At 36.7% G+C, this 12,128-nt stretch overlaps 1 pseudogene; it reads right to left on the bottom strand.

Annotated features, from left to right (window-relative positions):
- Positions 1-217: 217 nt before the first annotated feature.
- LOC107649196 (zinc finger protein 260-like) overlaps positions 218-12,128 on the bottom strand; it is a 52,022-nt pseudogene continuing 40,111 nt past the window's right edge.

The raw sequence follows: 12,128 nt of genomic DNA, 5'->3' as shown, positions 1-12,128 counted from the left end.
GGGAAGTCCCCTTTGGTATAAGAGTGTACATTCAAAATGAATGCATTCAACACCCCACAGTTCAATCTCACTACATTCCAAAGTTCACTTTGGATCTTTTGGTGCAATGTATGGTTTCTGCAGACTTCTTTATGGAGTCTTCTCCAAGCAATTCACTTTCTTGTTTTGAGGAGGTAGCAAATTTCTTATCCTAAAATTACTCTCAAATAAGAAAAAATTTTATAAATCTAGAATTTTATAACAATTATACAATCCCCCCCTGAGGAGGATGTTGACCAACACACGGATGACCCTGGGATATATGGCTGAGTTATGAGGTACATGAATCATTTGCAAAAAGAAAATAGAAAACAACAACAACAAAAACAAATGAAAGGTAAAAAGTAACTTCTGGATGAAGCATAAAATATCAAATTTTCATGTGTAAAAATTCTAAAGTAAGGGGGAAAAATGCCTATAACAGGTCCTTGAATCAGAGCCCAATTAAAGTGATTTATGTCCCAGAAACCAGTAGTAGGATTTTTAACAATGTAGCACTTACCCTATCAAGAACCAGGACTACAGAAAATTGCCACACCAGAAAAGAAAGAAAAGTGACTATATTTTGAAGCAGATGGGAAATAGCATTCCCTGGTCTGATTTTACCTTCGCTCTCAGGGATAGGGGAGCTAAAATGGCACCTGAACTGAGGCACCTTACAGATGTCTGGATCTGGCTCAAGGGAATCCTGCCTTTGAGAGTGTCAAACAGTTGCCTCCTCTAACTGCAAGATAAGTTCAAATCCCTTGTCTTGGCAGAGAATCTCATCAATCCAACTGGGATTGGTTGGTCTCCTTGATCTTGTGCTTCCTAGCACTGTATAATGGCTCTTTTGTGATAACTTCTTCTGAAATCACACACAATTATTAGTCAAAGTCCTATGATATTAAACAATCAATGGAAGGTTTCCACAGTCTAAAGCTTTGAGGTATGCATTTATATTAGGGCTAATGGATACTGTAAACTTATATTAGTGCAAAATCAAAAACCATTAATAGTGGTAATGTGTGCTTCAAGAACAAAAGATAAAGAGAAAAAGAAAATTGAAATACTCTATGGCACATACAAGGAAAAATAATAATAAAATTTAAATAAATAAATATAGTTCACACTCAGTGACACACTGTGTTACTGAAGGAAAGGAACAATACAAAGGTTTCTCAACCAAAAATGAGATCCATTTCCTTTTTAACCTGGCCATGATCCACAGTGTGAGTGCACATAATTTTCACAAAGTAACAGATTTTCAAAAATAGTAGTACAGCAGCTAATGCACATGCAAAGAAGTACCAAAATCCCCCAAATCACAAGACCTCATTTAATGACAATAGCAAACAAACCTATTATCATTAGGATTCACATGAGTTGCTGTGAGACAGTTGAAAAATCTTTGAAGCTTATGTTCATGAAGAACTTGTCACAAATTCTCCAGATCTAGAATATCATTCAACCTTGGCTGAGATATTTTTAACAAAGTCTATTATTGACATCATTCCAAAATGTGGCAGAGGAACCCAGAAAAAAAACAAACAAACAAAAAAACCAATAAACCTCTGTACTCCTGAGGAAAACCTTTTGGATCTAAAATGTCACCCAGAATCGAGATCATTCTGCTGGAAGGGTAGAGTAAGCTAAGAGTTACAAATTTAAAAACCATCCAGAAGCCACTAGGCTCCATGGGAAAATCCTTCCAAAACCTCCTGGATGAAATTATAACCCATCATAGGGTAACCAAATGCTTTGGGAAACTTCCCTCCTCTGGTATGAGACTGTAATAGCTTAATGAGCATGTCTTTATATGTCCCATCCATTGCAATATGGAGACGAGGACTACAATAGTGAAAATCACTTCAGATGTCTCATCTATTAACTTTTTAATAAATGTGGAGGTGGAAAATACAATAGTGCTATTGCACTTCACTTCAACTACTAAGTGGATCCTTACCTCTTGGTCTAAACAACTCAAAGGTAGACAAATGATCAGTCAGAGGTAGTGGTGCTACTAGATATCTGAAAATCACTTCTGAGGATCCCTTAAAATCAATTGAAATTTTTAGCTCATTAACTCCTCCAAATGTTGTATACAGGTTGTAACTAGTTTGATAAAGTTCATTCATCATCATCTATGTGACAATTAACCCAGGCAAAAAGTAACAAAAAGTCATAAGGCAACATGTGACCTTGATGGATCTGGTGACAAACTCAGCATCCATGAGGACATATGGTTTTGCCATGAAAAAGGGTTTTCCCAAGTTGACTATGGGCTTTTATAATGGTATTTTCTCCAGTTCAATCATATGGGGAGGTAAAAATAAAGACAATGTAACAGCACATATAGCTAATGGCCAAACACTGAAAGCTGAATAGCTGAAAATGACATAGTGAAATGGAACATTATAGATTAGATCAATATGTGAATTTAAAACCAAAATGAAATCTTAAGGCAAACAATCAGCAAATGCAATACATATGACAGGATACAGGCACTGAATTCAAGAGTAACTTTTCTCCAATCCTGATAACTGTGTTACAGACTATTTGGAGGGGAACAATCTGAAAGAGTAAATATAAATAAAGCAAAGGAGTCTGAAAATTTACCTCCAGAATTTAAGGTTCCTTTGCTTCCCCAGTATCATCATACATTTAGATTCCTTTGCTCACACTTCTGGGGATTCCCATTCCCATACTCACACTAGACACAGTGTGGATGAAACCCATATTAGATGTGTTCAGAGACTTAGCAGGCCACAATGGCAGGAGGGGTGTAGGGAGATGAATCTCCCCTCTGAATCTTGAGATTATACAAGCTAACAGCAAGGCATGCAGTCAATACATAGCAGCAAGAAAAGACATATTAAAACTTTAGTAAGGCTCTGCTCTTTCATAGAGTAGGCCATGCTTGCAATTCTACTTCCTATCCGCAGGTGGCGCTACTCTAGTATGTAGTGCCTAAAGGTAGGATATTTGGAAGAGTAACCTTCCTTCCCCTCACCTCTAGGGGTAAAAACGCCAGGGAGACACTTGTTTCCACTGTCACGTGGGCAGGGACTGCGGCTCCTCTTAATTGCTCTCCCCGAGTAGGTGGGCAGTGTAAGAATATTAGAAAATAAGTATTGTTTTATTAGTTTAGAGATAAGAAATAAGGTGGCTGATTGAGAAAAGAACTGGAGTTTGAAGCAGAGCTGAGAGAGCATGCTGATTTCAGATGTTGACAGTTATAACCTTTTTTTCTGTGTCAATTACTCTCACTGGCAGTTGGAAGTTGGTCTCTGGCAGTTGGCAGAGACACACTCTCAGAGACTTGTTCTCAGGGCTTGAGGAGGTAACATCTTTGCCTCTCTCTCTGTTTGAGGGAAATATCTGAAGGAGCTCAGTGTTTTCCCTTCCCAACGTGGGAAATACTATTGGCTATCTATTGCGGTCTTTATAGATAGGTTTATATCTGAGAAGACCAAAGAAAAACCTGGTCTTTCGTTTGGACTCTCAGAGTCCTAATTTGATTCTTGTTGAGACTCAACCAGTTAGCCTTTGCTATGTTATAATTTGAAGGCAAAGAATAACAGCAGTAGTTTTTATTTAGATTAGTATAAATTTGGGTTAGTCAGATCAGGGAGGAATAGTATAACCTGTAAAACACAGGAAAAGCAGTTCCTTGCAGAACCAGGGAGTTATTTAGGTGGACTTAGAATCCCTTAGAATTAGAAATCCTTCTTTATCCTTACATATTTCAATTAATATTTGCCATCATCATTTTTTCAAAAAATTTTTATAGCAGGGAGTTAAGAGAGTGGAAGCTTCTCCTTAGGTAAAAGCCTTTAGGAGGCAAATTGTTGACTTAAAAAAACACTCAAGCTTCCAAGGCAGCAGCAAGCAGTGCAATGTTAGCAATGCAATGACAAGGGGGATTTAAAACCTAAGCCTCTGCATAGAAAACGGGTCACAAAGACCCCCAGCCAGAGTGCTCAAGAGAAGCAGAGGCAGGCTCGCATCAACAGCAACAGCAATAGCAATAGCAGCTAGGGGTATGGGAGCAGCAGGAGTGGGAGGAAGAGCAGTGAGGGCAGCAAAGGCTTTTAAAACTAATCTGTCTTTTTGTCTCTTAAAAAAATTGCTCTACCAACTTAGAGAAGGGCAAGGATTCTAAACTCCTGACTTCTGGGCTCCACAATGTAAAATGTAAATTAATATCCAATAACTCCAAGTACTATATTTTATGAAGTTTATTAATAATCACCTGAAGTAGAAAGAAAATAAACTAAAAAAAAACCAGAAAGTTGAACCCTAATTACCTAATAAAAAGTACACACGTGTGTAGATTCTCCTGGTTGACATGAAGCCCATACCCATAGCCACGATCACAGGGAGAAGAGCGAGAGGCAAGGTCACACAAAAACTTTATCTCCAAAATGTAAGAACTTAATGTGAGAAGGAAAGTGGGAAGCAGAGATTTAGAGTTCTGGGGAGCAAAGGCTAATTATACAATACAAAATGGCTGCACATAAATTATCAGCATTTTTATATATTTCCAACAAAAATCAGCAGCAAAAGTTAGAAAGAGAAACTCCATTTACAATCACTCTAGACAATATAAATCATTTGAAAATCTTTTTCCTCAGGTATTATAACACAACTAAAAAATACTTTTCAAACAAATAAAACTAGGTCTAAACAATTGGAAAAACATTCATTGTTCATGGGTTTGATGAGCGAATATAATAAAAAGGAAAATCCTACACAAATTAATTTACTTATTCAGTACTATACCTATCAAACTACTTAAAACATTTTCTTAAAGAATTAGAAAAAATTATAACAAAGTTCATCTGGAAGAACAAGAGATCAAGAATATCAAGGGAACTAATATAAAAATGTGAAGGATGGGGACATAGCAGTACCAGATCTTAAACTGTACTAAAAAACACTGAACATCAAAACAATATGGTACTGACTAAGAGTCAGAGGGGTAGAGCAATGGAATAGACTAGGAATAAATGACCTCAGCATGCTAGTACTCAATAAACCCAAAGATCCCAGATTTTAGGGCAAAAACTCGTTATTTGACAAAAACTACTGAGAAATTGGAAAACGGCATGGGAAAGATTAGGTTCAGATTAATTTCTCACACCATATACCAAGATAAATTCACAAAGGGCATATGACTTAAACATCAAGAGTGATATTTTAAGTAAATTAAAGGAAAATACAATAGTATACCTGTCAGATCTATGGGAAAGGAAGGATAATTTAAGAACAAACAAGAGACTATAAACATTAAAAAATATAAAATGAATAATTTTGATTACATTAAATTAAAAAGTCTGCATCAGTTCTCAATTCTTTCCAGGTTTTTCTGAGTTCCTCCTCATTAATGATAAAATAATAGGATTCCATTACAATCATATGCCATCATTTGCTCAGCCATTTCCCAATTGATGAATTTCCTCTTAATTTCTAATATTTTCATCATACCAAAAAGAGCATCTTTAAGTGTTTTGCATTTTTATTATGTTTAGGACTTTTTCTTTTTCATTTTTTAATGCCTTTTGGACATAGTTCAAAATTGCCTTCTCCAGAATGGTTGAATTAATTCACAACAACCCCAAAAGTTCATTCCTTCTCCAACCTTCTCACATCTTCTCACATCTACACCAAGTTTTCCCACTTTCTTTTTCTGTAATAATAACCAATCTAATAGATGTGGACTGGTCCCTCAGACTTGATCATTTGTACTTCTCCAAATGACAGTCATCACCCTCTTCCTGAGGAAAACACATCAACTTGAGCACAGTCATTAGGTTTTTTTATAATATGAATCCTCTGACATGAAATAAGAGATGATCTCTAGCTGAAAGCCTTCCTAGAGGGAATTCATTTGGAACTGATCTGTTCCAGAAGACATTTTCTCCTACTGAATAAGCTCTGGATTCTCCATTTTAGTTTCTTTCTTCATTCATGACAGGAATAAGATTTCTATCCAAAAGGAATTCTCGCTTGAAAATACGAGATAATTGTTGCCTGAAGGCCTTACCACATTGATCATATTTCTAAAGATTTTGTTTAGTATGGATCCGTTTATGTTAAATAAACTAAGAATAGAAACTATAGCAAAGTCTCACTAAAGAGGTTTCTCTTCAGTGGGGATTTTCTGATATTAAGCAACTATGGAGCATAAAGAGAAAGGCTATCCAAATTTACTTCATAAGGTTTCTCTCCAGTGTGGATTCTTTGATGTGCAGCAAGCTTGACCCTCTCTGTGAAAGCCTTTCCACACTGTATATTCATATGGTTTCTCTCCAGAGTGAATTCTCTGATGCCTAGCAAGAGAGCTACTCTCTGTGAAAGCCTTTCCACACTGTGTACATTCATAAGGTTTCTCTCCAGAGTGGATTCTATGATGCCTAGCAAGAGAGCTACTCTCTGTGAAAGCCTTTCCACACTGTGCACATTCATAAGGTTTCTCTCCAGAGTGGATTCTCTGATGTGCAGCAAGATTGTCTCTCCGTGTGAAAGCCTTTCCACACTGTGTACATTCATACGGTTTCTCTCCAGTGTGGATCCTATGATGTGCAGCAAGACTCACCCTGTGTATGAAAGCCTTTCCACACTGAGTGCATTCATAAGGTTTCTCTCCAGTGTGGATTCTCTGATGTATAACAAGATGACTCCTCCGTGTGAAAGCCTTTCCACATTGTGTACATTCATAAGGTTTCTCTCCAGAGTGGATTCTATGATGCACAGCAAGATCTGCCCTCTGTGTGAAAGCATTTCCACACTGTGTACATTCATAAGGTTTCTCTCCAGTGTGGATTCTCTGATGTCTAACAAGATGACCCCTCACTGTGAAAATCTTTCCACATTGTGTACATTCATAAGGTTTCTCTCCAGTGTGGATGCTCTGATGTGCAGCAAGACTCACCCTGTGTATGAAAGCCTTTCCACATTGAGTACATTCATAAGGTTTTTCTCCAGTGTGGATTCTCTGATGCCTAGCAAGAGAGCTACTCTCTATGAAAGCCTTTCCACACTGTGTACATTCATAAGGTTTCTCTCCAGTGTGAATTCTCTGATGTGCAGCAAGATTACTCCTCCCTGTGAAAGCCATTCCACACTGTGTACATTCATAAGGTTTCTCTCCAGTATGGATTCTCTGATGCTTAGCAAGGGAACTACTCTCTATGAAAGCCTTTCCACACTGTGTACATTCATAAGGTTTCTCTCCAGTGTGGATTCTTTGATGCCTAGCAAGAGAGCTACTCTCTATGAAGGCCTTTCCACACTGTGTACATGCATAAGGCTTCTCTCCAGTATGGATTCTCTGATGCTTAGCAAGGTTACCCCTAACTGTGAAAGCCTTTCCACACTGAGTACATTTATAAGGTTTCTCCCCAGAGTGGATTCTCTGATGTGCAGCAAGATCACCCCTCCTTGTGAAAGGCTTTCCACATTGTGTACATTCATAACGTTTCTCTCCAGTGTGGATTCTCTGATGCCTAGCAAGAGAGCTACTCTCTGTGAAAGTCTTCTGACACTGTGCACATTCATAAGGTTTCTCTCCAGTGTGAATTCTCTGATGTGCCGCAAGAGAGCTACTCTCTGTGAAAGCCTTTCCACACTGTGTACATTCATAAGGTTTTTCTCCAGTGTGAATTCTCTGATGTCTAACAAGATTACCCCTCTGTGTGAAAGCCTTTCCACATTCTTTACATTGATAAGGTCTCTCTCCAGAGTGGATAATTTGATAGGAATCAAACTCAGAGTTCTGACTGAAAGGTCTTCCATCTTTATTACTCACAGAAGGCATCTCTACATGTTTACTTTTTGAATGTCTTATGATGTCTAAACTTGAGTCATAGGTAACTTTCTCTAGGTTATCTTGATTCATGGGCATGTCCGGAGGCTTCTTATAAGACTGATGAAATTCAACTTTTTCAGAAAAGCATTTGGTGTATTCACTATCCCCAAAACAGTCATTTCCTGAGGTCAATTTAATATATTGATTTAGGACTGAATGTTGGCTGAATTTCTCTGCAACTTCATCAAATTCACACTCACTCTTTGGATTTTTATTTACCTTGATGTTAGAGTCACAGATTTCTCTCAAAATGAAGTCACAGCAACCCTTATTGATGCCTCCTGGAGGACCAGATCCCTCCACAAAAAGGCTCAGCTTTGTAGACATCTTCTTCACTTCAAAATCAGTCTCTGCCTCTGAAGAAAAAAATAATGATATAAATACAAAACAAAAGGGGACATACACACATGGATTATATGTTCTTTCCTCTGATGGCAGTAATTAAACTGATTTTTACTCTATTTCCCAAGGACAAAAGGAGTTTTCAGACTTAAACGAGCAGAACCAGACTTTGGATATATGATTTAGTCATTATCTGAAAGATGGAAGATTTTTTTAAATACTTTCACATAAAATAACAATGAAACCTCACAACAGATCTGTGATACAGACAAGACCAAGACTCTCATCATACTTCACGACTCATGTCATATGTAAATAATGGAGAAGTGACCTAACCAACTTCCTTGCAAGTAGACTACAACTCAAATCCTGTGCCTAAGCATGCTTTTTTTTACAGTACTGAACAATCTTTGTCCACTGTCCTTTCTGTCTTTCCTTTTAAAGTTACTCATTGATTAATCTTATAATTTTGTCAATCTCAGGTAACCTTCCAGATATTTCATTCCCGTCAGTTTGGATGCACTATCACATGGTCATTCTTGGTAAATTTTGTATGCTAATCTAAGAAACAACTTCACTCTTTTTAACACTCATGCAGCAATTTTCAAAGTGCAATATAAGTTTTCTTATTTTCTCCACAGATGCAAAGATATTATGCCATTCAGTGCAGACATACTAAATATTCATCTTATTTTATAAGCTATCATATATTATGTCTCCTTCTATATACTGAGTCCATCATGCATGTCTCATGAAATGAATAGTATAATTCAGGGTTGGTCTGCCAGCCCCCAAGTCTAGCCCTCCATTCACTACAACAAAGAAAAGTCTTTTGGGGTAAAAGCGCTTATCCACCTGCATTCACCTCACTCCCCTGGAAAGGAGATCTTTGAGCTTTTTTTCTCTAGCAGCCATGGTGATTCCCCTCACTGAAAACCAGAGATAAAATTTGCTCTTGTAACTAGAAGCCCTGGGCATAAGGAAGAATAAAGGGATCAGGAGAGAAAAAATACTGGAAAAGTAGCACACAAGCAAGGTGTAAAAGTTAAATTAGTCTCTAGTAATAGAGAATATGTTTTTTGAGGTTTAAGATTATTAGAAATCAAGGATAGAAAATAATAAACCACGTGCCCATGGCTGATTAGCCAAATTCAGAACCCCTGTGCTTAGTTTACTCACTACATCCTTGCAATTGCCGAGTGGAGAGGAAAAGAGCTCTTGGGAAGCAGAGAGCCCATTAAATACTAATTGTGATCTTGCCCAGGTGGAGACTCAGGTGAGAATATAGGGAATTCTGGAAAGTACCAAGGACTTCTGGGGATTGAAGTCTGGGGTTCAAATCTCCATTTTTACAAAGGCCCACAGAACGGTTTCTGTTGTATTCATTGTTGGGCCATCTGCAGAAGGCCAGAGATCATAGAACACTTTTGCAATCAGAAAATTCCATCTTGATTTACCTCTTGTAAGAGAAGAATAAAAGAATATTCCATAACCTCCATTAGCTAGAAATTAAAGGTAGTGAAGAGGTCAGAACTTGGATTCAGAAAAACAAATTTAATCCAGTCTGAGAGAGATGGTTGGTGGATTTTCCAGGATAAGTTATTTAACCTGTTACTTCAGATGCCTCAACTATAAATTGAGGACCATAAGAGTATCAAACTGACAGGCATTTTGTGAAATTAGTGATAATTATGAAATCCTTTACCTAGTAGAGGACACAGATCAGGTATTTTTAAATGCTTACTGCCTTTCCTTTCATTCCTATCACAAGGCCTGGAATTTGAGGGAAGAATGAAGGAGGAATAAGGATAAACTTGCTAGACTAGGCAGAATTAGGGGCTGTGAGCTCTAGTTTCATACTTCTTTTTAAATTTTATTTCCATATTATTTATTTTTAGAAGTGAATAATCATATAAAACCATAACCTCAAAACAAAAACCCAAATGAACATGTTAAAAATTATTACATGCAATTACAGGAAAAATAAAGCTGCTTATTGTTAAAGTGTACATTTCTAGGACAATATTAAATAATAGTGGTGATAATATGCATCCTTGTTCTAGTTCTGATCTTATTGGGAAGGCTTCTAACTGATCCTCATTGCATGTGGTAACTGCTGATGGTTTTAGACAGGTACTACTTATGATTTTAAAGGATGGCCCTTTTATTGCTTTGCTTTCTAGGATTTTTAAGAGGAATGGGTATTGTATATTGTTGAAGATTTTTTCTACATCTATTGAGATAATTGTGTGATGTGTGTTAGATTGCTTATTGATATGGTCAATTATGCTGATAGTTTTACTAATATTAACCAGCCTTGCATCCCTGGTATAAATTCCACCTGCTCACAGATAATAAACTTTATGAGCAGTCTAAGATTTTTGCATTACTATTCATTAAGGAAATTTGCCTATATTTTTCTTTCTCTGTTTTTTTTTTTGGCCTGGCTCATCCATCAGTATCTTATTTGTATCACACTAAAAATTTTATAGGACTGCTTTTTCTATTTTCCTAAATTGTTTAACTAGTAGTAAGATTAATGCTCTATTTTTTTGCCCTTTTCCCCCTTAAAAATACACTCCTAGTCTTATTTATTAGTTCAAAAGTTCTTTTACTTTCAATTTTATTCATTTCTACTTTGATGTTTTTGGATTTCCAATTTAGTCTTTACTTGGATTTTTCATTTGTTCTTTTTCATTTTCTCCCTCTATTTCATTAAGATAAGTATTCATGGATATACATTTCCCTCCTAGTACTGCTTTGGTTACATCCCACAACTTTTGATGTGTAGTGTCCTCACTGTCATTCTTTTATGACATATTGATTGTTTCCATCATTTGTTTGTTGACTCACCTCTTTTGACCAATTAGATTGTTTCCAATGAATTAAAATTTTTTTCCATGAATTCTTAATGACAATACTTTTATTGCATTATGATCTGAAAAGGTTGCAGTTATTATTTTTGCTTTTTTGCATTTCATTTTGAAGTCTTTATAACCTGGTACATGGTCTTCTGCATATTTTCCATGTTAACTCCTTTTAAATTTCATTCCATTTGCTCCAGATACCTATTAAATGTAAGTTATCTATAATTTCATAAACTTCCTTTCTTATTTATTTTTTTGGTGAGAGTTCTGATAAAGGAAGTTTGAGTTCCCCTACCAATAGTTTTATTAGCAATTTCCTCCTTATTTTCCTTTAGTTTCTACTTTAAAAATCTAGAGGTCATGCCAGTTGGTACATATATGTTAAGAACTAATATGGTCTCATTATCTAGACTACCTTTTTAATTAAGATGTAATTACAAACCTTATCTCTTTAATCAGATTTATTTTTGCTCTAGCTTTATCTGAGATCATAATTGCTATTCCTGCTTTTCTTATTTGAGTTGAAGTCCAATAGTTTCTCCTCCATCCCCTTCCCTTTACTTTCTGTATCCCTACCTTCAAGGGGTGAATGTGGGAGGCACTAATGAAGGCTTAATAAGGGTCTGGGATCTTGAAGTTCTCTTCTGCCCAGGTACAGGATATGGATTGGTATATACGGAGTAGATTTTCTCCACTCCCCTTTGACCAGTTTTATATCCAACTCCTCTTTGTCTCCAGAAATAAGACCCTTTCTGTCTACCTTTCAAGTTGTTTTCCTCAGGAGCCTCACCTTACTCTGACTCTTGTTCTAGAAGCACTCATTTAAGATTTTTCAGATTCTTAGGGTAGTTCCAGCTTTTGCTTCTACTCTGCTGCCATCTTGACACTGCCTCTTCTATTAATACTTCTTAACAAAAAAACCTTTCTAAATACCTGTCATCCCACATGGGAAGGGGCTGCCTTGGCAGGTAGAATGTCCCCTTCAATGGCCATCTGCAAGGAAAATATCCCTTGGTATTAACAGAGGA

The sequence above is a fragment of the Monodelphis domestica genome, chromosome 4 (assembly GCF_027887165.1).
Source record: "Monodelphis domestica isolate mMonDom1 chromosome 4, mMonDom1.pri, whole genome shotgun sequence".
NCBI classification, from domain to species: domain Eukaryota; kingdom Metazoa; phylum Chordata; class Mammalia; order Didelphimorphia; family Didelphidae; genus Monodelphis; species Monodelphis domestica.
This window is presented reverse-complemented; position numbering and strand designations above follow the sequence as displayed.